Source organism: Helianthus annuus, chromosome 14 (genome assembly GCF_002127325.2).
Source record: "Helianthus annuus cultivar XRQ/B chromosome 14, HanXRQr2.0-SUNRISE, whole genome shotgun sequence".
Lineage (NCBI taxonomy): Eukaryota > Viridiplantae > Streptophyta > Magnoliopsida > Asterales > Asteraceae > Helianthus > Helianthus annuus.
Window position 1 is genome coordinate 71,087,394 of NC_035446.2, and position 24,632 is coordinate 71,112,025.

At 40.5% G+C, this 24,632-nt stretch overlaps 1 long non-coding RNA gene across 2 annotated transcripts; it reads left to right on the forward strand.

Moving 5' to 3' along the window:
- The first annotated feature begins 22,565 nt into the window (after nt 1–22,565).
- On the forward strand, nt 22,566–23,696 carry LOC110896277. Of its 2 annotated transcripts, XR_002567799.2 has the most exons (4): nt 22,566–22,771; nt 22,978–23,097; nt 23,392–23,444; nt 23,585–23,696. It is a non-coding gene; the product is annotated as an uncharacterized LOC110896277 (long non-coding RNA). The 2 variants fall into 2 exon arrangements; XR_002567800.2 differs by lacking the exon at nt 23,585–23,696 and having other exon boundaries at nt 22,569–22,771; nt 23,392–23,576.
- The last annotated feature ends 936 nt before the right edge of the window (nt 23,697–24,632 follow it).

A 24,632-nucleotide genomic window follows, 5' to 3' on the forward strand; every position in this document is an offset into this window, starting at 1 on the left:
CAATATTTTGGATTATTTTGTAATTGATACTGTTAGGAATAGAATTTCTAAGCATATGGATCACGGATCCTCAAGGTAGCCAGGATCACGGATCCTCAGTTCAGTATGAGTTAAGGATCCTCAGGAGATGTTGCAGGACTAAAGATCCAGGATCCTTGTTATTATCCTAATACTAACAATTGTTTCCATTATATTTGAACTTGTTTTGCAGGAGTATTCGAGTGGGACTTGGTCTAACCGAGATTCCAGGGGAATATGCCTTCTAATTCTGCACGTGCGTGAGCTCTTCGACCGTTATGGTGATCGTGGGAGAACTTGCACCTTTTTCAGATTCTTAGTTAACTAGCTAGTTTCTATTTTTGAATGGGGATAACAAGCTTGATTAGATAATAATTAGCAACACACACTACTCTCGAGAACTCTCTGCAAGTCATTGGCGATTATAAACTTTTTGCACACTTGTTATCATCCCGATTTGTAAACATTATTTGTATAATATAGTCAGTGATCGGTAGTTTCCATCACCCGAGGTTTTTTGTGCCGGAGATCATACATTGATCAAGGGCTTTTTCCTCGTATAAATCCTTGTGTCCAACATTCATTTCATTCATAGATTGTTCATAAATTTGTTCATTTTAACCAAGCATCACACCTCACAAAATCGGATTTGGTTGCATTATCCTTGTGTGATTTTTGACCAAAACATTTTGGCGCCCACCGTGGGGCAATTGGTGCTTCTATTCTGAGATATTTTGTTCATTTCATTCATTTCGGTCCATTACCTTCAACTGCATGGCTTCTCAAGTGAAGAACACTTCAAGCTCCATGCCGGCGATCACCTCTTCACAGGGTATTCCACCTTTGCCTCCTGTTTCTTCTGGATCCTAGAAGAATGCTGAGAATGCTGCGAAGAAACAAACCCCCGTTTTCTCAAAATCAACTACTGCTGTTACTTTTGGCCCTACTAACAATGATCTTTGTTCTTTGATTTTGCAGATGAGGGACTACATGCAACAGCAGGACAAAACTAATGACAGGATCCTTCGAGAGATTGACAACATCAAGAAATTGAAGAGATCAGCGGAGGATCACTCTCCTTTGATGCCGAGATCACTGAATTTCGTCACTCCGGCAACAACTGTCCAGCACTCTACAGCATCAGATGTCCAGTACCAGGGTAGATCATTGGGAATGCGCTATGGATCATCAGCAATGACTCAGGCTCAAGGATCCTAGTTTTAGCCTTCAGGATTTTCTCTTCAGCCTCAAGGATCCTCCTTCCAGCATCAAGGAACCTTCACTAGTTCAGGAGGATATATGGGAACGCAAATGGTTCAAGGATCCTCATCTCAGGGTCAAGGATCCTCCTCTCAGGTTCAAGGATCCTCATCTCAGGTTCACGGATCCATGGATTATCCTCCAAGACCCCCAGCTTCGGTGTATCAAGGATCTAACATTTTTCAGGATCAAGGTGTGACACCTGTGTCACTACAACCATCGTACAAATACCAAACCAATGAAATATTGTATTTCATACTTGAGATTTGTATAAATATGTGTATCAATTGCACATATCTATTCTTGTTCGATTTCGAGCTCTAAATCGCTTTCTGGAAGGTTATACGCGAACTGATGCGTAAACGTAATCAGTTTAACACGACAAACACTCCGGAATAGTGACATAGGCTTAACATACCTTAAATAACCTTTACATAACTTAGAAATAAGTTTTGGATGGTTTGGTGTGTCGAAATCAAGTTTATTCGCTTACAGGGACTAATTTCGACAAACTGCGAAAGTATGCCGATTCGTACTGTAACGAACATTCTGGAACTTTATCATAAGTTAAACATGCCCTAAATATCCTTTACATAGCTTAGAAATAGGTTTGAGGTGTTTGGTGCACAAAAATAAACTTATTTGATTAACAGGGACTAAAAGCGTCAAAAAGTGCATAAGTTTGCATTTTCGAGCATATCTTACGTTCTGAATATATCTGGACACCTAAAAATTTATGTAATCATTAAAATATTTTATTTTAGTGATTTCCATGATAAAATTCCATTCGTCGTGTAATTAGGATCGTTTTTCGCGTTCGTTCGTATTTCGTCGTAATTAACCGAACAACACAACCGTACGGCCAAACGAACCGACATCCGAGATATTTTTTAGCATGTTTTATGTTCCTATACTTTAACTTCATTTTAGACCTTGAAATGGGGTTAACAGGGCTTAAAGGTGCCGAAAAAGCATCGAAAACCAAGATTTACAACTTCAGGGACCTAAACTGCAAATCTGCCAAACTTTGGCAAAGAAGGGACGCGTAAGACTCTTACTGAGTCTACACGGGGCACGAGAGACCCCCGGACCTGCAAAAATTAGTTTTCAGCAAAACCCAACTGTTCCTTTGGTTTGCACATGGTTTCTTTGAGTCTATGGGCTTGTTTTGGGGCACCCATGGTATTATAAAACAGGGGGTACACATGTAAGGCTCGGATTAAAGCTCGTTTATCGAGGGACGATCCTAACGGTGGCCTGAAAACTATATATACCCCCATGTTTTCATTTGTAAACTCACCTTGATCTGAATTTTCTCTTAGTTGAAGCTCAAAGCTTCATACCTGAGAATTCTTAGATCAAATCTTCTTAGCTTGGACCTTTTGTAAGTATTTTTCGTTTATGCGTTTTTAAGCGAAAGTCAAACAGTGTTTGACTTTCTGCTTTGACCAGTCAATGGTCAACACGTAGTTCGTTTGAAGTTTGCAACGTGAGCGTAATCACGATGGTCATAGTCCCTTGTGACTAGACCTACCGATTACCAAGTTGATTAGGTATAGTGACGAGTCATATTTTCGGTCAAAATACGCATTTATGCGTATTTTGCAACCAAACTATTCTTGGGTATCAAAACCCTTTGTTTTGATATCAAACTTGTTTTCTAACTTCGTTAAACATGTTTTAACATGTTTAACTTGTCACTTTTAGTTTAGTGCTTATATAGGGTCGTAAGGTAAGCGGTCTAAACAACCACTTAGACTTTCGAACCCGACCCGTTTGGTCGATCATTAGGATCCAACCAAACATGTTTTGTGACCATAGTTGTATAGGGAATAACCTTTCAAGGTTATACCTTATGGTCACTACGTTTAGTTAGTTGTATGATAGGTAATTTATATGCCTTAGGAAAATGACCAAAATGCCCTTTTTACGCATAAATTCATTTTAAGGATATGTAACCCAAATTTTTACATCTAAACTGATTAGGTAACATTATTAGACATGTTAAGGCATATAATACTTGTCATAGGACTAGTTAGGTGGTCCGAACGTGTTTTACGCGAACGACGCGTTAAAGTAGCGTAAGCTACCTAAACGGGTCGTAATGGGTCGTAAGCACTTAGGTTAGGTTTCGATTTAGAACGTAGGCTTTGTTAAACCATATTACATGAGTTCCTATACTCATTTGGTTTACGAAACCTCATTCTATCCGATCTTCCGATTTAGGTCCGGTTTATTAACTTAGTTACCTATATTAGGTGCCGTTTGATTTCCGTGATCCCTCTAGCTTTGCTTGGTTGTTATTCAAGACTTCTAAGCATCCTCAAGTGAGTACATAGTCCCCTCTTTTACTGTTTTCAAATGTTTTGGGGTGAAACATGTGTGCTTAATTGTTATTTTCATGATTTCAAAGTATAAATTGATTATACATGCTAGTACTTATCTTTTGACAAACTGAATGATTATCTATGGTTTAAACACTAATTTTCAAAGATTATAAAACAAATTGTTGGATTGTACTTATTTTAATTCATTTATCAAGCCGATTGGTAGTACGATATAGCGCTATAGGACTAGACACCCCATTCATGTTGTATGGAATGTCAGAAACTAAATTTTTATCAAAATAGAAATTGCCTTTGTGGTATTTCTATAGTCTCTAAGGTGTAGTTTGATGCACAAATGTTTGAATGAATACTAAATCACATTTTCTTTTGTATATTTCAATATACTTCCAAAGTATAGTTTGATGTGCTCCTATATGTGATATTATTTATCAAAGTATATTTGATATACTATGTACAAAACCAACATATATTTTGTTATTTACTAGAGCATAGTTGATATGCTATTTTCAAACCAAAACATAGTTGATATGTTATTTACCAAACCAAAACATAGTTTGATATGTTATTTACAAAACCAAAGTATACTTATGATATACTACTGAAAACTATTATTTTAACAATTAAAGTATATTTGATATACTAACTGTTTAACTGTTTTGAAACTAAAATATATTTTAATCTATATTACTTATCCGACTTTCTCAAAACCAAGGTATATTTTTTATATATATACTACAAACTTTTTTATCAAAACACTGTTTTACAAATAACATATTTTATACAAACTCATTTTTACTTGGTTATTCATTTCATTATGCATTTTTCTTTTATATCATCTGATTTCTTATCGATTCTTCGTTTGATTTCTAAAAAGAAAATATTTTAAGGTTCATGACTTCTTTTGTTAAACATTTTCTTAAACTTACAAGTCATGAATCTTGTTTTAAATAAAAACCTATGTATCTCACAGGCATTTTTATGCTGACATACCTATTTTCACTTATGTTTCAGGTGCTGCTATGTGATGATTGTTGATGCATGCTATACATAGGATGGACTCGTGCCTTAGCGACTTTAAAACTTGAAAGGCAATATTTGTATTTATCTGATTTGTAATAAAACAATGAGTTCAATAATTCAATAAAACGAAACTATTTGATCCATGGTTGTGAAACAATGATTCTGTTACGACATTCCCCGACATTTCCGCCATGATTTGTTGTTTTACGTGGTCGGGGTGTGACAGAAAAGCTGGTATCAGAGCCAATGGTTATAGGGAATTAGATTATTAGTAATGCTTTGACCTAGACTATAACCTTCCTAGGACCCTAACACAAGTTATCTTGTGTTAGTCTTAAAACAATACTGTTACCTATCCTTAGGTGATAACCACAATGAGAACACAATAACGAATCCGCTTCAAAAATTAATCATCTATTCTTGGATGATTGATTACTAGGTTTTGAACCCTCTAAGTTTTTAAAATCTCGTCAAAGTTTGGGTCTTATAGTGTGAACACGTGCAATCTGGAAGGGTGGATGCCTGTATCCAAAGTTTTCTGTCTAATGCTAGAGTGTTCGTACAAATCCACATAATCGGACCAGGCACTCTTACCTGTGAATTCTTGGGATGAGTGTCCACTTATAGGCTAAAGCAGGTCTTCGCGATACATTATATTGACCCATTTACTTTGATTAATCACTGCGTGTCATTTGTTTGTTCAAGGTAACGAACGAATGATCGCCTTCCTTGTGTTTTGTCAATGTTTTCAATACCTCATTCGTTTTTCCAATTATCAACCTCACTCGTTTCTCATGTTTCCTTGTTCTTTTTAGACAATGCCTCCTCGACGAGATGCACAACCTCTAACTAACGAAGAAGTCGCAGCCCTTGTCTCTCAGCAAATGGCTGCTGTGAGAGAGAAAGAGATAGCTCTATACAACCTCTATACAATTTTTTTTAGAGAGAGAAAGAGATAGCTGAGAGAGGGTGTGGACTCTTGTTTATGTTTTGTATATATATTGTTTATATACAAGGTAAAATTACTAACCTACCCTCATATGCAAGGCACATCTCATATTTAACTAAAAAATTTAACCTGGTTAGTGCTAAAGGACGAAAGGTGTAATGAGTTTTCCAAATAAAGGATTATGTCTGTAATTATTGAAGTTAAAGGCTATCCATTGCAACCCGCTACAAACATAAAGGACGAAAAATGTAATTTACCCAACATTTAATCTTGACTTAATTTATATATATACATCTATATAAAACATTTCACATGTACACAAATGTAATTTCCATATGTAATTTTAAGACGCCAAACAACACTAAGTGTTTGTTTTCCTAATCTTTCATCACATCTCCCAAATTTGCCCCCATTCAATATTTCATCCACAAAAAGCCAGTGTAAATTGAAGAGGAGAATGAAACGGTGGATGCAATTATTAATGAAATCAATTAGGTTAGATGATTGAATAACTCCAGCCCAGCATGGGCCTGTAACATCCTCATAAGACCCAAAACTATATAGCAACTACATAGCCCAATGATTTTGTTAACATGGGCAGCCCAAAATAACATGCTGACTGAAGATCCAGACAAACCCGCAAGCCTGTTTCCGAACCCAGTCATCCAAAGATGGATCTTCAAAACCCTTTTCCAAGTAACATACCCAACCGACTGGTGGGCCTTCCACAACCCCATCCTGCTTGAGCCCACATGATAAGAGTATCTCCCATACCACATGTTATTTCCCATGCACTGGGCCTGAGAGAAGGCGGCACATCTGGCTGTTAAGGACGGCAACCTGCTCCAGTGCCTACAAACCCAGTTCCCACAAGCTCGGACAGCAAAAGCAGAGGTTGAAACCGAAGCACATAAACCTGAACAGTACGCTCGGACAGCATACATATGCCGCTTGACCAAGCGTAGCTGAACCCATTGTGGGCCTTCTACAACCTGTAGACTATAAACAAGCCCAAACCCAAGTGATCTGATCCTTCAACAAAGCTGAAAATAGTGGCCCAATACAGCAGCCATCTGCCAATGCCATAAACCCGGACCCAGAAGCTACAAGTTGGAGGCCAAAACCAGCAGCTAATCATAGACATAGCAGGGACAGAAGACCAACCCCAGAACCAAAAATGTGACAACCCTCAAAATCCTATGTATTCCGTACAATTTATTATTGATAATTAAAGTGTTTGACGACTTAGTGGAATTACTTAACTGCTCTCTGATTACTGTGATATACTTACATGTGTTTGTTAACGTACTTGGCTTGTGCAGAAAACTTGACTAAATGGTCCCGAATATTTTCCTATGTGTTAGGAATTAATTGTGTTACAAAAATATATGTATAAGACGCCTTACGGAATAATTAAACACATTAACGAAACAGTATCCGACCGAACAACCGGACATTACCTGGGACGCCAAATATTTGTCAAACACATTATTTAATTATTTTTGGCTAGTCATGGTCCCCGTATGCCATAACACCCACCACAAATAAACTGACTAACAAGTGTAAGTTTATTACTTGGAATTTAACTACCTTGTTACATTTTAGTCACAATTTTTACACTAGAACCCCCCCCCCCTAACCGTAAATCAGCCCCCATGGACCCCACCCAAGATCTTAACCATACTTCCAATCTCCTAACTAGATTATGATCTATTATTTTAATTGATTTAGCTTGTGAAAGTTGCCAAGATATATGAAACAATCTTTATAAGTATGGAACTCATGGATCCAATCTCCTAACTAGATTATGATCTATTATTTTAATTGATTTAGCTTGTGAAAGTTGCCAAGATATATGAAACAATCTTTATAAGTATGGAACTCATGGATCCAATCTCCTAACTAGATTATGATCTATTATTTTAATTGATTTAGCTTGTGAAAGTTGCCAAGATATATGAAACAATCTTTATAAGTATGGAACTCATGGATCCTCATCATCACAACAAATATCACACTCAACCTCACTACTCTCTCTCTCTCTCTCTCTATTCGGTTCCCCCAAACCGAACCCACCCCCCCCCTCTCTCTTCACATCTTCATCTTCCATTTTTACAAGTCCCTTTTTAAGCTTAGAAGGATTCAAGAAGGTAGCTACTTGTGGAGCTTCAAGAAGGGCTTTGTCTTGCTTGTTCTTCATCTTTTCTCATCATCCTCCTCAATAGATTCTACCCTAGCTATAAGCTAGTAGTAAGCTCTTGTTTAACCTTTGTTCATCTTATGGCTAACATTGTAGTATGATGCTTATGTTTACAACTAAAATGCAAGAACACTAAAAATATAAACATAAAGGTTACATGAAGTTTACTTGTATATGAAATGCTATTAGTTGATGTTGTCATGGGTATGTTGTTGGTTTAGGGTTGGTTAATACATATATGATGATTGATCGTCGAACTCTTGATAAAAATCCGTTGTTCGGACATGTGTTGATACAATATAGTAACATATTAAACTATAAAGAACATGCTGAATCACATTTCCAGCCGAATTCATCAGGCTGTAAACAGCTCATAAACTCAACGAAAAACTAATATTTCGAGTCTAAAATGTGATATTAGGAAATACGGTTCTAATGGCACCGGAATCATAATTTTTGGACTCCGTTTACTATTTTAAAAGCGTCTTTTCGTAACAGCAGCTAGAGCTGCAATTTTTCTGCTGAAAAAGTGCGTCTTGTTTTCTGTTATAACTTGTAATCTGTGTGGAGTCTGATCACGAAATTTATACCATAGTTGACCACCGATGTATTTGTAATTACCCCACTGGAATTTCGTAAATCGGACACTCGATGAATTTTTAATAAATTGTTCCGTGGACTGTGGTCAGAAATACATAAATCTGAGTTTAGTCCGGAATATGAATTTTTATAAAATATTGGTAGTAAACCGGACCCCGATACTTTTACACAATAAAATTTGGAACGTTTAGGACATTCTGTAAAAATTTGGGAATTTTTGGAATAATTTAACTATTTTATTTAAATGTCCGAAAACAGCCGGTTTTGAATATTAGTGCAGAATTGATATAAGTTGTGACTTGCGTGTCTAAATGTCGAGTATGCTATCTGTGAATGATCTAACATGTTATATGTGTTACGTGCACTATCGTATGTATGCTTATGAGTGGGGAATGGATGGGAAATATATATATACGGGCATAAACAGTTAAAGTAATGCATGCTATGTGATAGATACGTGTAGGAACCTTGTGCTCTATTTGTAAGACACTAAATGACTAACTGTAAATCATACTAGGACGTGATTGACCGACCTTGACTGTTAGCTATATTTGAGAATCTAACCGTGAAGAAACACTAGATAAATGGTCGGAACCGAAATATCTAGGGGGTTTGAATCCGCATAAAAGGGTTAGTTCTCTCTCGATTGATTCAGTTGCTACCGAGCTTCTTCTCCGGTGATTCTGCAAAATAGAGCACCGTTAGCCTCGCCAAGGGGAGAAGAGGGTTCTCTCCTTGACCCGACTCCGGTGTGAGAATAAGTATTGGTAATGGAGAAGATAAAAGTATTTGAGAAGTGAATGTGATCTGTCCTTATACCTGAATAGTTCTCGTATTTATAACCGGGAGTTTGGGAGGAAAAACCTGTTATTGAAAAGATAACGGAAGATGCTAACGCCGTAGCGGTTACATTTTCTTCCGTCAAGTTCTTCTAAATCCATGTTAAGTTGCCTTGATCCGATGTGAATGCACACGGATCGTGACTTGATCTATGGCTGGGGAATTGCCACGTGGAAAGTGATTAAGTGGAGATCATTCTCCAATCCCATGCTATTGTTGTGATTTCGGGAGCGTTTGTGGTAGTGACACGTGTCCAGACGGTTATAACCGTCTGGGTGGTGCACGATCATATTCTTTCTAGAAGATTACTGCAGTAAACTAGTGTGACATCTTACTGTGTGTACACAGCTGAATAAATCCCAAGTCTGGGTAAAATGATATCCAAGTTTGGATATTTGGAAGTATTGATCTCAGGGTTTTAGCCCTTTACTAAATGGGAAGCGGCGCGAGGATTTTATGTTTTCCTTTGGGCATGCGACTATCGCTTGTTGATTTCTTTCTCCCTTCTGTAAGACCAATGCGCGGTCGCGCAAGGTAAAAAGGTTGAAAGGTCAGTTGGTGGTATGGTCTCAAATCCTTTTTATGAGGCTTTTGGGACCTTACCCCTTCAAGTCCCCCCAGTCTAGTGTTGTACTTATGCGAATAAGTGGAGCACTGGACTTAGGAGAGAGAAATGTTTTTTGGGCGCGTAAAAATAAGAAATCTTCTGTGAGAAGATTGAATTGTTGTAAAGAGATTATTATTTTTTTAAAGGAAAAAATGTGACTTGTAACCCTGCTCTGACATGTGATGACGTCAACTGTCAGAGTGGGTATTTCTCTCTTTGGTCTTGAGATTTGTAATGGCGCTTTGTCAGGCTTCATTAATGAAGAAATGACCCTGGTTCCTGTAGCGCCATTTGGATGTGACATAATTCTGACAATTAATGATAGATTTCTCCTTTCTCGAGGTTGAGTTTCCTTTATATATATTTTTGAGACACTTGGTTTTCTTAGTTGATTTTTATCAAAGGAGATGAAACGTTCTTACCATACTCGTCTCTTGCTGGATGCTCTTAGGGTGTATGATGCTACCGAAGGTCTCGTTCTTCTTTCTCGTTTACCACCACTTATCATTGTTCCGGTAAAGAAGCTGGTCAAACCTGCTTCCCCTGCAGTTGTTGATGCTGACTGCAAGGTTCTCTAGCACACTGATGTTACTGCTGGTGCTGATACTGTATTGGATTTCGATGGGTTGATGGCCCGGTTCCCGATGCTTCAGAGAGGGGAATGCCGGTTGGTGTATCGACGCCGGAAAATTCGTCGGGGTGGGCAGGTGTCTATTGTTGATGACGGTTCCGGTGCTGATTAAACTTAGGACTTGCTTCTGTCTTTTGTTAATGCTTTTTTTTTGAAGATCATTGCTATGATCTTGTTCAAGTGTTTATGTTACACTTTTTTGTATATTGTGATATACTTTATTCCCGTAGGGTTTAATTTTTGTATGTGTGGATTACAATATGTTGCATGTGTACAATTACTGTTGGATAGGTAAGGCGAATGAGGGATGGTATTGTGCTCATGTGTGAACGTTTGTCAACAGCTTGTCTGTTTTTAGACTGTTCATGAGGTGTACAATGTTTGACCATATCGTTTTCGCGCGAACCAAAGGAATTTCATGCAATTTGTGATAAACAGTGATGTAAGTAAAAATGATGTTTGTATTGATAAAAGCGCAAGGCTTGTGATACAAGATATAATAAGGAAATACATTGCCTGTATGTTTTTTTGTAGATTTGGTTCACATGTAACACCTGCGCAACTGTTGTGCGTTCCAGGTAAGGGGAACTAGGGTCCTATCAATCCTTTTTAGGGTATATGCCCCCTTGCCTAAGACTTCGTTAATGACGTATGGTCCTTCCCACCTTGGTGCTAATTTGCCAGGTTTTTCGGCGTTTGAGGCCTCGTTGTCGAGCAAGACAAAATCTCCGGGGACAAAGGTGCAAACACGCACACGCGCATTGTAATATTTTTCGAGCTTGGATTTGTACCTTGCTTCTGTTATGGCAGCGTTCTCGCGCCTTTCTTCCAGAAGATCCAAATCCAGTCTCCGTTCTTGTTCGTTGTTCTGTCTTTCCCTAGCCAACATGCGCGGTGATGGTAAGCCTATCTCGGCTGGAATGACGGCCTCTGAGCCATAGACTAGACTGAACGGAGTTTCTCCGGTGCTAGTCTTTGGCATTGTTCGATGCGCCCAGAGGATGCTGGGAAGTTCGTCAACCCATCCTCTGCGCGCTGTGCCAAGTCGCGCTTTTATGCCATCAACGATTTGTTTGTTTATGCTTTCTACCTGACCGTTCGCTTGAGGATGCGCAACGGAGGCAAAGATGTGCTCGATTTTCATTTCTTTGAACCATTTTTGAAGGTCTTCTGCGGCGAAGTTTGTACCATTGTCGGAAATAATGCGTAATGGTAATCTAAATCTGCAAATGATATGTTCCCATATAAATTTGCGGATTACCATTGCTGTTGTTGAGGCTAAACCTTTAGCTTCCACCCATTTTGTGAAGTAATCCACCGCGACGATGATGAATTTTACCGCCCCTGGCGCGTCTGGAAATGGGCCGACAAGATCGATGCCCCACTGTTGGAAAGGCCAAGCGGAAGTAATGGGAATTAGCGGATTTTTGGGTCGAAGTGTCTTTGGTGCGTGACGTTGACATGCTTCGCATCTCCTTAATAGATCCACCACGTCCATGTGCATTCCTGGCCAGTAGTACCCGGCGTTCATTATTTTTGCCACGACCATGCGCGGACCCGCGTGTATTCCGCATAATCCTTCGTGGATTTCTCTGACTAGGTACTGAGCGTCTGTTTTATCAACACAACGTAGTAATGGGCCCATGAATGATTTTCGATAAAGGACGCCATCCGCCATCTCGTAGTTTATTGCTTTGTGTTGTATTTTTCGGGCTTCTGCCTTTCCTTCCGGGAGTTTTCCGTGTTGAAGGTACAAAATAATTGGAGACATCCAGGATGGATTTCCCATTTCTATGACGCTTACTTGCTTGAGATGAATGGAAGGATTGGATAATACCTCTATGCGTACCTCCTTTGCTAAGTGTTTAAAGCTGGTAGCAGCTAACTTGCTTAGCGCGTCAGCATGCTTGTTCTCGCTTCTGTTTATGTGATTGACTTTGAATGTTTGAAATTGGTTGATCAACATCCGCGCTTGTTCAAGGTACAATGCCATAGCTTCTCCCTTCGCATCATAACGACCGTTAACTTGTTCAGCTACTAGCTTTGAGTCAACGTTGGCTTCAAGGTTTTTTGCCCCCATTTTGAGTGCTAGACGAAGACCTGCTAAGAATGCTTCGTATTCTGCTTCATTGTTGGTGCTTTGGAAATCTAAGCGTATGGCATATGTAAGTTCGTGATTATCCGGACTGACTAATCGAAGACCTGCTCCTGCTCCGTCGTCATTGGAAGCACCATCTGTGTGTAAGGTCCAGACTCTGTCGTCAAAAACAGGCGTCGGGTTCTGGATTGCCTCACATTCTTGTATTTTATCGATGGGAACTTCAGTGGCGAAGTCTGCTAGAACTTGCCCTTTGATTGCTGGTCTTGGTCTGTAAAAAATGTTGTAGCCTCCCAGCTCGATGGCCCATTTAGCTAATCTTCCCGCCACGTCAGGTTTTGACAAGATTTGGCCCAAATGATAATTTGTTAGAACTGTGATGACATGGCCTGAAAAGTACCTGCGCAAACGTCTGGATGCGTGTACTAGCGCTAGAACCAGTTTTTCTATCATTGAGTAACGGGTTTCAGGACCGGTGAGCATTTTGCTGATATAGTAGATTGGAGTCTGGATATTTTCCCGTTCTACCATTAATACTGCGCCTATTGCTACCTCCGCGGCTGACAGATATAAGATTAATGGCTCTTTTTCTTTTAGCGCAGTCAGTGTTGGTAACTGAATTAAATATTCTTTCATTTGCTTGAATGCTGCTTCTGCTTCAGGTGTCCATTGAAAAGGAGTTTTCTTTAAGCAGTTTCGCAGCGTACTGATAAATGGATAAGATTTTGCCGCATGGTTGGCCAAAAATCTGTTCAGGGCTGCTAATCGTCCGGCGAGCCTTTGCATTTCTTTGACTGTTGCAGGTGATGGCATTAGCTGAATGGCCTGCACTTTCTCCGGATTAACCTTAAAGCCGTCTTTTGTAACTATGAAAGCCAAAAATTTTCCTTCTTCCATGCCGAAAGAGCACTTTGTCGGGTTCAGTTTTAAGTTTACGCTTCGTAAGGAATCGAACGTGCGCTGAATATTGTTGAGCATTGTCTCCTCTTCATGGCTCATGATGACGAGGTCATCCATGTATACTTCGACAGTTTTGCCAATATCCTCGCTAAAGACTGTGTCCATTAATCGCTGATACGTTGCGCCTGCGTTGCACAAACCAAACGGCATTTTTGTGTAGCAGTAGATGCCTTTATCTGTACGGAACGCGGTTTTTTCTTCGTCTTCCTCTTTCATCTGAACCTGGTGGTAGCCCTTATAACAGTCGAGGAAGCATTTCCATCTGAACGATGCTAAAGAATCTACTTTCTTATCTATCTCTGGAAGCGCGTAGCAGTCTCTGGGGCATGCTTTGTTGAGGTCTTTGAAGTCAACACACATTCTCCACCCGCCGCTATGTTTTTGTACCATGACTGGATTGGCAACCCATGTATGGTATTTTATTTCGCGCAAGATTCCCGCGTTGAGTAACTCTGTTACTTGCTCGTCCATCGCTTTTGCTTTTTCTTCACTGAAGCTGCGCCTTCCTTGAGCAACCGGTTCTACTGACGGTTTAATGTTTAAACAATGTTGCGCGATGTCGCGTGGAACTCCAGTCATGTCTGCTGGGCACCAGGCAAATATATCTTTGTTGTTAGACAACAACCTTTTCAGTTGTACGCGTATTGTCGGTGACATGGCTTGTCCTAGCAGAATGGTTTGCTCTGGGTATTCGCTGTTCAAAACCCATTTCTCTGGTTCGTTTGGTGCCGAAGATTTGACTGCCTTTGCTGGTGGTTCATCCTCTACGGACATGACTTCTTTGCTTGAATAGAGAATTGCAACTCCGGTTTCGGTTGGAAATCCACAAGCAGCATGTGGAATGGAAGTGATCATGCTGAATTCTCGTTGTGACCTTCTCCCGAGCAAAACATCATGACGTGATGTTGCTGGCATGACCATGAAATTTACAGTAACTGTTCGTGAATGTTTGCCGTTTGATAAGGTCACCGGGAAAGCGATTTGTCCTAACGGGAAAACAGCTTCATTACAGAATCCGGTGAGGGGAAAATCGACTGGTTCTAAACGTGCTTTATCTTCTGAATCGAGCTGTTTAAAGCACTGTTCATATATGATGTCCATCGAACTTCCTGGATCTATGAACATATAGTCTGTTCGGTAATGTCCAAAAATACCAGTGATAATCACCGGTCGTTCTTCCTGAGGGCCCCCAGGAACAACAGGGAACACGACTTGCTGTTCTCTCCAGTGTTGATCATAGCTTCGTTTATTTGGTCTTTGTGACGGACCTCCTTAAACCATGTGTATTTGCTTTCGATGTCTGCTATCTCTGTACTGGCTGGATTGGACGTCTCCCCAAGGTGGGGTTGATAGGTCCAATTCTGCAGTGTTGATTCCTTCTCCAGATCTGACGTTTGGGGAATCAGATCTGGCGATTATGTGTAAAGCAGCTTGGCATCTGTTAACCCCATGTTCTGGGGATCCTTCTATTTGGAAATTGCTTCCGACGTTTGGTCGAGGACCAGGTTGTTGGTGAGAATATGAATTTCTGCCATGTTCAAAAACAGAAAAATGGAATGAACTGAATCGAAACGAGGTAGAAACTAGAAAAACTGAGAAAACGGTGGGCGCCAATGAAGAAACACTAGATAAATGGTCGGAACCGAAATATCTAGGGGGTTTGAATCCGCATAAAAGGGTTAGTTCTCTCTCGATTGATTCAGTTGCTACCGAGCTTCTTCTCCGGTGATTCTGCAAAATAGAGCACCGTTAGCCTCGCCAAGGGGAGAAGAGGGTTCTCTCCTTGACCCGACTCCGGTGTGAGAATAAGTATTGGTAATGGAGAAGATAAAAGTATTTGAGAAGTGAATGTGATCTGTCCTTATACCTGAATAGTTCTCGTATTTATAACCGGGAGTTTGGGAGGGAAAACCTGTTATTGAAAAGATAACGGAAGATGCTAACGCCGTAGCGGTTACATTTTCTTCCGTCAAGTTCTTCTAAATCCATGTTAAGTTGCCTTGATCCGATGTGAATGCACACGGATCGTGACTTGATCTATGGCTGGGGAATTGCCACGTGGAAAGTGATTAAGTGGAGATCATTCTCCAATCCCATGCTATTGTTGTGATTTCGGGAGCGTTTGTGGTAGTGACACGTGTCCAGACGGTTATAACCGTCTGGGTGGTGCACGATCATATTCTTTCTAGAAGATTACTGTTGTAATCTAGTGTGACATCTTACTGTGTGTACACAGCTGAATAAATCCCAAGTCTGGGTAAAATGATATCCAAGTTTGGATATTTGGAAGTATTGATCTCAGGGTTTCAGCCCTTTACTAAATGGGAAGCGGCGCGAGGATTTTATGTTTCCCTTTGGGCGTGCGACTATCGCTTGTTGATTTCTTTCTCCCTTCTGTAAGACCAATGCGCGGTCGCGCAAGGTAAAAAGGTTGAAAGGTCAGTTGGTGGTATGGTCTCAAATCCTTTTTATGAGGTTTTTGGGACCTTACCCCTTCAAACCGAGCAAACCGAGGTGAGTTCACACTTTTCTACAAAGCATGGTAACTTCCCGGTGGGAATGGGAATGGGTACAGGAATAGGGATTCCTCGTCCTTTGGGACGCGTTCGGGAATGTGAATTCCTCGTCCTTGAGACGTGATTCCTCGTCCTGTTGGGACGTATTAGACTTACTGGACTAGAACTCTATCAGCGAAGTCCCTCCCTTTTTGTATCGACTTAATCGCCGAGGCTATGGCGAGCAGGTCATTAGTTAATAGCGCTATTAGGTTTAACAAACCTCACACCGTGCCAGTCGGACGGGTGTGTACTAATGGACTATGGCACGTCGGTGGTGATAGAACACCGACGCTAGGGCACAATTGATTTTTGTTAGTAGTCGATATGATAAACGAGTTTGGTAGTTTAAAATACTGGGGTAGCTCCTCACGGCCAAAGAGCCGGGCTGGATAGCCAGGGAAGGTGGACATGGGATGGTTAACTAATAAACGTTTTCGAACTATGGGGTAACCCCCACGGCTGGATAGCCGAATGAGATTAAACTATGTTTTTTGGAAATAACTCTAAAATGGACAACCAACCGTGAACTCACTCAACTTTGTTGTTGACTCGTTATTACATGCTTTGCAGGTCATTAAATGCTATGGAGCTTGCATATGGAGGTGGTCGTTGTGGGATGCGAACTGATATGTCTCGTATTTAATGAATAAACTTTATGAACTTATTAAACCTACGTTTTGGACTTTAAACTTATGAACTGTGAACTTATGTTTTGAACTTTATGTTTTACGCTTCCGCTGTTAAACTAAAATCGGATTACTTCCTATTGGTCACCAATCGTATTGTGTTTGGTTTTATTTACTTGACTATGTTATTCAATATGATTGGTGGCTCGATCCTGCTCATGTCACGCCTCCAAGCGGTGATACTCCGCATGGTGGATTTTGGGGGTGTGACAAAAAAGCATAAGCCAAACAGCAGACGGTAGTGACAGCAACAAAATAGTCTTATACATTGTTTCCACACTTCCATTCTTTACAAACCTTAGCCAAACAGTACCCTTGCATCTTTTGAAGCCAGTATACAATCTTCAACAGCAGAGCATAACTCCGTATATTGATTTTTAATGAAGTGCCACACACCCAATTGCACCAGCTCCAGACCTTGGACTTCAGCGTTGAAACTGACCCAGCAGCAATAAATACAAAATACTCATGCCCATAGTTATTAAAGGCGCTAGGCGCACTCAAGGTGCATAGGCCTCGCCTGGGGCCTAGGCGCAAAGCGCAGAAAAAGCAAAGGCTAGGGAAAAATAAAGCGCATAAGGAAAATAAATTAAAAATATATTTTGTATTAGAAAAAGAATACTATTCTTTAAATAAAATAAACAAAATCTATTATATAACATTTTATATCATTTATTTAGTACCAAAAGTTCTAAAATATTAGTGTATTAGTGTAGAAAAGTAGTTTTCCTTAGATAAAAGTACGGAGCTGACTAGAATCTTGCCGGAATTTAGAAAATTTGGCCGGATACTCTCCGTGATCTAGGAATCTCGTCGGAATGTGCACCTGAACCATCACCTGGAGAATTAAAGCGCAATTTCCTCGACTTAAGGCGCAACTATCTCGCCTCGCCTGAAAAATGGCCCTAGGCGCAAGAGGCAATGGCTTTTAACAACTATGTAAAAGTATGCCCGTGGGGCTTGCTTCAACCCATATAACGACTTTCGAAGACGACATACATAGTTTGGTTTCTCCGGGTCCACGAAACCCGGTGGTTGATGCATGAAAACAGTTTCTTGTAAATCCCCGTGTAGAAATGCATTTTTAACATCTAATTGATGAACCGCCCATCCGCGTGACAAAGCAAGAGATAGAACCGTGCGTATAGTAGCCGGCTTAACAACCGGGCTAAAAGTGTCATCACAATCGATCCCGACTGTTTGAGATTTCCCATTGACAACAAGTCGGGCCTTATATCTGTCTAGACTCCCATCCGGTTTAAATTTATGCCGGAATAACCACATATAACGAATCACCGGATGAGTTTCCGGCCGGGGAACCAACTCCCACGTACCGTTATCCATTAATTCACTATATTCGTTGACCATTGCCTGTTGCCAATTCGGGTCGGCTATAGCCCTAGGGTAAGATGTGGGAATAGGTGAGATGTGATTAGTAGTGGTGTGAAGGTTATATTTAGGATTAGGTTTAGAGATCCCGACCTTACCGCGGGTGGTCATAGTATGGGTATTGTGAGTGGAGGATGAGGTAGGGGTTAATGGTGTGGGTTCGGTCGGGTTATTTGGGTTAGAGGTTGGAGAGGTAGGCAGCGTATGTGACATAGGGGACAGTAGGGGTGGTGGTGTTGGGATCGGGTTAAGTGGGCCGGATGTAGCGGGGTGGGCCGGATGTAGCGGGGTGGGCCGGATGTAGTGGGGGTGGGCCAGATGAAGTGAGGGTGGGTGAGGGTATGGGTGGTGAAGAGGTGTGTGTATGAGGGAATTGGAAGGGTGTGGTAGGCAATTGGTCATCAGTGGTTAGGAAGTCGTAGGTGGTGGATGGCATCGGGTGGGCAAAAGGGAATGCGGATTCATCGAAATCCACATGGCGAGAGATATGTACTCGGCCCGTGGTGGGATCCAAGCACCGGTAACCACGAAAATTTTCGGGGTAGCCAAGAAAGATGCATCGGGTCGATCGGGTGTGTAATTTGTGGGGTTGGGTAGCTGACATGTTGGGGTAACATGCACACCCAAATACACGTAGGTGGTCATAGGTAGGATGGCACCAATATAATGCATAGGTGGGGGTGTTATAGTTTAGTCGTTTAGTGGGCAAGATGTTATGAAAATAGGCCGCAGTATGAAGGGCTTCCACCCAAAGAGTGGGTGGTAAGTGAGCGTGGATAAGTAAGGCCCGTATGATATCATTAAGGTGGCGTATCATGCGCTCGGACCTACCGTTTTGTGAGGATGTTTGAGGACAAAAGAAATGGAAAACAAGCCCGTTAGTAGTGGCGAAGTTATGAAAAGCATGGTTGTCGAATTCTCCCCCTAAATCGCATTGGAAAGCTTTAATGTGTTTGTGAAATTGTGTTTGAACAAGTTTATGGAATTTAACAAATGTGGCAAATACTTCGGATTTGAATTTTAAAGGGTACACCCACACAAAATTAGAAAAGTTGTCAATTAACACCATATAGTATTTATACGACGTTTTGCTTAATATGGGAGATGTCCATAGATCGCAATGAATAATATCGAACGGGGCATAAGTAAACGAAGTAGATTCAACAAAAGGAAGTCTTTTACTATTCGATAAATGACAAGAATCGCAAAAATCAAAACAGTCTTTATTGCAAGAAATTAAATGACGACTAGAAAGTGATTGTAAAACTTGGGTGCCAGGGTGTCCCAGACGATTGTGCCACTTGTCAGAAGATGAGGTGAGAAAAACTTGAGTTGGTGCGGTAAATGGGTAGAGATCACCGGTGCTATCATGGCGGGAAAGGGGTTGTCCACTCTTGAGATCCTTCAAAGTAAAACCGTAAGGGTCAAATTCAATAGAAAGTTGGTTATCACGAGTAAATTTGCGAACAGAAAGTAAATTTTTGATAACAGTGGGTGCAAGGAGTATGTTGTTAAGTTTAAAGGTTTTGTTGGGCAAAGTGTAAGTGCCGTTACCCGAACCCGTGATTGGCAACGTTTGGCCATTACCAACAAATATATTAGCATTAATAGAACGAGGCGAGGGAGCAGTTATTTTACCCGAGTCCGGTGTGACATGAGAAGAGGCGCCGGTGTCCATAGTCCATTGAGGGTCATACTGATTCAGCGTAAGCGTGCTAAGAGCGGCTCCAAGTGCAGTGGGATTTAGTGGGTCGACCGGAGGTGGCCCATATGGAGGGGCATAAGGAGCCGGCTGCTGATACTGGGCTGCAAGACCATATCCTGGAGCGGCTGGTGACTGGTTCGGTTGAGGGCCATAGGAGCCGTAAGCAGGAGGGGGCTGGTTCGTTTGGGCCGGGGCAGCAGGTCGAGCCCAGTTTGACTGCCGGGGGGATTGGGCCGGGTAAGGGCAAGGTGGCGGTGTGGGCCACCAGCCATAGCCCGGCGAGGATTGGGCTGCTGCTTGTGGTTGGGTCGTAGGGTTGGGCTGCTGATACTGTGCCTGCTGCTGCTGCCATTGCTGGTATCCTCCTTGACTGTAGCGACCGCGACCACGGCCACCACGGTAACCACGACCACCACGTCCGCGGCCCCTGGTGTTTTGACGATATCCATACGGTTCGAACTGCTGACTTGGGTGAACCGGCGGAGGAGGGGCAGCGGTACCATCAACAGGAGGTGGCGGAGGCGGAGTCGCGGCAGTCCCTGGTGTCTAACCCATGCGTGAAGTGGCGAAAGCAGAGTGTTGTTGTCGAGCCGCTTGTCTGCGTTGTTCCCTGTCGATCATATCCCGAGCATCATCCCACGTAGTATTAGACTGATTGATAAACTGGGCAGTGGTATCAAACTCCGGTGGAAGGCCTTGAACCATCTGAAGCACAAGTCTTGATTCTGTGACGGGTTGGTCGACATCGCTGAGTTGTTCGGCAATGTCTTTGAGCTTTTGAAAGTATTCATTCAGGGACGAACAGGATGCCAATGTGGTTGTTGTAAAAGCATGCATAAGAGACGACGCCCGAGAGTTTTTATTTTTTTGAAAAATCGTTTGGATCTTGTTCCAAGCTTGCTGGGCTGTGGTTTCATAGTCGAGGATTTGAACCAAGAGATCATCGGACAACGTACCATAGATCCACTGCAACACGATCGCGTCGATCTTGACCCAAGAGTCGTAACTCTCATCATCTTTTGATGGGGGTTCCGTGCCGTCGATGTGGTCGAGTACTTCATAGCCTTTAGCATGAAGCTTGAAGAGCTTTACCCACGAAGTGTAGGTAACCTTGACACCGTCTAGGGTTCAAACTTTGTTCTGAATATTCGTTACCGAATAAACTGGGTGAAGAGCCTTCTGATCGGTCGTAACCGATTTGGAACCTGAATCTTCTTTGTCTTTTCCGGTCATGATCACGTCGGCGCAAGGTGAAGAGGACAAGTGACGGCGGCTTTAGGGTTTCAGGATTTTTGGGGCTCTGATACCATAAAAGTATTTACAATGCGATATATATAGGGATTACAAGGGTAACTAATTCCTTATAACTATGGAGATACAATTGTTTCTAAATATATAATAATCTGGTCCGCTAATACTATGCTCATGCCATTATCACTGGTATCTGACTTCAGTAATTTTCCAACAAAATAGTATCCTTTACGCTGAGAAATAGTGCTAGCTTGATGCCACCAGCTCTCAGTTGTCCTGTGACAGCCTACGTACAAACCGAGACCCAGAACCATCAAAGTAACATTCCTGTACACAACCCATATAGAAACACAATGTAGCCGCATAGCCTCAGAACTTCTGCAGTTGTTATACCAGTTCCAGGGGATCCAATTACACTGATTATGCATCCTTTTTGACCTGTCCTAACCCAAATTTCCCATAATACCCCTTATGCAAGATAGACCAGACGCCCCAGTACCCAACAAAGATAGACCAGACGGTTAGAGAAAAGGGTAAGACACTGACTCGACACCAGGTTTTTGGCATAGGGGTATGGAACAAGATAGGATGCTGTATAGTTTTGTGATCACGGTGATTGTGAAATGTGAATATATTGTTGCTTTTGATGACTATAGTTTATCTTAATGTACCATATGTGGATAGATGTGGGAAGCTGGGGGCACTTTTTAATGGATTAAAACAGGCATGTTTTGGTGTGCTCGTGTTCGGTTGATTTTATACATGTTCTATCCAAATCAATTTTTTTTTTTTTTACATATAATTGTTGTATGCCTGTATGGAACATGGTGAATTTTTTGCAATAAAAATACATTTTGGGTGCCTTTGACCACCTTGATTCCTCTCGACTTCCAATCGCTTTAAAAACAAAATCCTCTATAGGTGCAGCTATTGGAGCTTCTGTCACCACCATACCTCCTGATGTAGTGCATACCGTCACTTTCTCACTGGTTTTGGAAGAGCACTTATCATAGGTGGGTCCAACACAATTCTGTTTGGAACTTTAGTTTTAATTACTTAATTCTTCTTAGACCACCCGTAGTGGGGCATTATTTTTAAACACCCCCCCCCCCCAATTACATAGGGCGTTTTTGGCTATTATTTTTGAAAAAGAAAAAATTGGTTTGGCGCTTTGTACATGTTGACCAACCAATCAGCATTAACTCTTCCCTTTTTTAATCCAATAGGTTTTTTTTGTTGATTTTTTTTTAATTATTTACACCCTTTAACATAATGCCCACATCCTCACTACACCCATTTTAGAGAAACGCCCAATAATGCTCCTTGCTGACTGTACTGCCACATGGCGGAAAACGCCCTAGGGAAAGGGCATTATTCACCCAAACCACTACACATGGTCTTACACGGGTTGTTTTGTATACATGTGTTACTCCAAGTTTTATTGTTCTCATGTGGATGTTGCTGAAAACATTGCACATGATGCTCTTCTTGGTATTGACAGAAAGGATACGTCATAATTAATTTGTTCTTTAAAAAGTTGTCTATATGTTAAAATTTCCAATTTGTTTCTTAGAAGTTGAACATGGCAATTGTGAGGTCCAGATAGCATCATGGCAGCACCTTATCCTGATGCCAATAGGCTCTCTGAATGGTAAACTTCGATTTCCTTTCTTTTTACTAGAGGTGGCAATATGGATGGGTTGGGCAAGGGATCAAAATGAGTAATTCTTTCATATAGGTTGAACAGGTCGGGTTGACCCAAAAAAATTTTTTTTTAGAAAGGGTGTGCTAAGTTTGACTATTACAGGTATATATATCTAATATAATATTCTGACTGTATCGTATAAATTTCATTAGGTGGTTTTATGCATTGGGTGACTTCCACTTTGGTACGAATCATCAAGAGGTGACAAGATGGGCGGGTCAGTAATGGTTCAAAATAGGTCATTTTGTATAAGTCGAGACGGAAAGGGAGGGGTGAGTTGACCCCCACTTTGTTATCCTTTTCAATTTAAAAGTAGTTCATATGTGAATTGTGCCACAAAAACAAAATTATTACAATAAGAACAAAATTAACGCGTTAGATAGGTTTTTCAGTCCGCAAACAATTGGATTCAACATAGGTTTCAGTCATGACGCTCATGCGATTGAGTAATAACTTAATCAAATGTGAAGACCTGTAGTTTTCTGTTCGTTTGTGTCATTGTATATTTGTATGTGATTAGTTTTCTTATTTATTTAACGTTCAGTTGTTGTTTTTCTCTCATGTAGGTATAACTTTGGATGGAGCCATGGGAAAGAGAAGCTTGAGTCTAGAAAGCCAGGTAAAATAATCGTTAGTATGTTCGAATTCTTGATTCATGAAGCATATGTATTTTATTAATTGCAAAGTTGATTGTGTGAAATATTGGCTTCAATATTTTCAATGATAGCATCCAACTCTTTTGATATTTGTTGTTTGCAGAGCACAGACACATTTGGATTTAATAGTGGTGTTTGTTTTCTATTGTACCAATAACCCATAGCACCTTGTTGTGATGGTTGTTTTTGACTTTGAGTTGGTTAAATAAAATTTTCGTGGCCATTAAAAAAAAATTATTAATATAACAGTGGTAATGTTGTGAAGAACACCAATAATGGTCTTAAAACTTTCAGCTGCATGGTATAATGTGAAATTTCTGGGAAAACACTTTATAGCTACAGAGATTGGAGTTTGGGTTTCACTTACTTCCGATGAAGTTGATGATAAAGAAAAACATGTTATCAACTATATTTGTAGGTCAGGATTCAAACTAAATAATGTTAAATAATAATATTTTTATGAATGTGTATATGCAATTGGAATTGTATATTATAAATCTTTACGTACACAAGCGATATTTATAACACTAGCTTCATTTTTACGAAGAGTAAATTGTGGATCCCGCCGCAACGCGCGGGTTTTCCACTAGTTCATCATAAATACATTCATGGCTTTTAGTTATAATCACTCGACATTTCCTTTAATTTTTCATTCAAAAGATGTTCATTTACTTTTAACATCAACTTTATTAACTAATACATCTTATAATTAATTCTAATAACACTATATTTATTTCCCAACTTCATCAATATATTTAGCACTAAAATAAAATATATCATTTAAGCACAAGTTATTCACAAACCTCCGGAGTATAAAACCAAATTAAATCAAAACATTTAGTACTAAACTAAATACATTTAGATTATAATTTATATAAAACAGAGTGTATCGAAAATGCACCGTTCAATTTAATAACACAGTGTATTACATCAATATGGTACTTGAGATGTCACAATACTACAATCTTTAAGGTATATTTTATCAAGTTGGACAATTTTAATTCCGACATTGCAAACAAAACATGCATCTCTGTAAGCTTGTGGGAAGAGAGGAAACTTAGCTATCTTCACAATCATTTTAAAATCCCCACTGACTTTTATCCACATGAGTTCATCGTATAACTTCATTTGAAGATCCCCAAGTTGAAAGT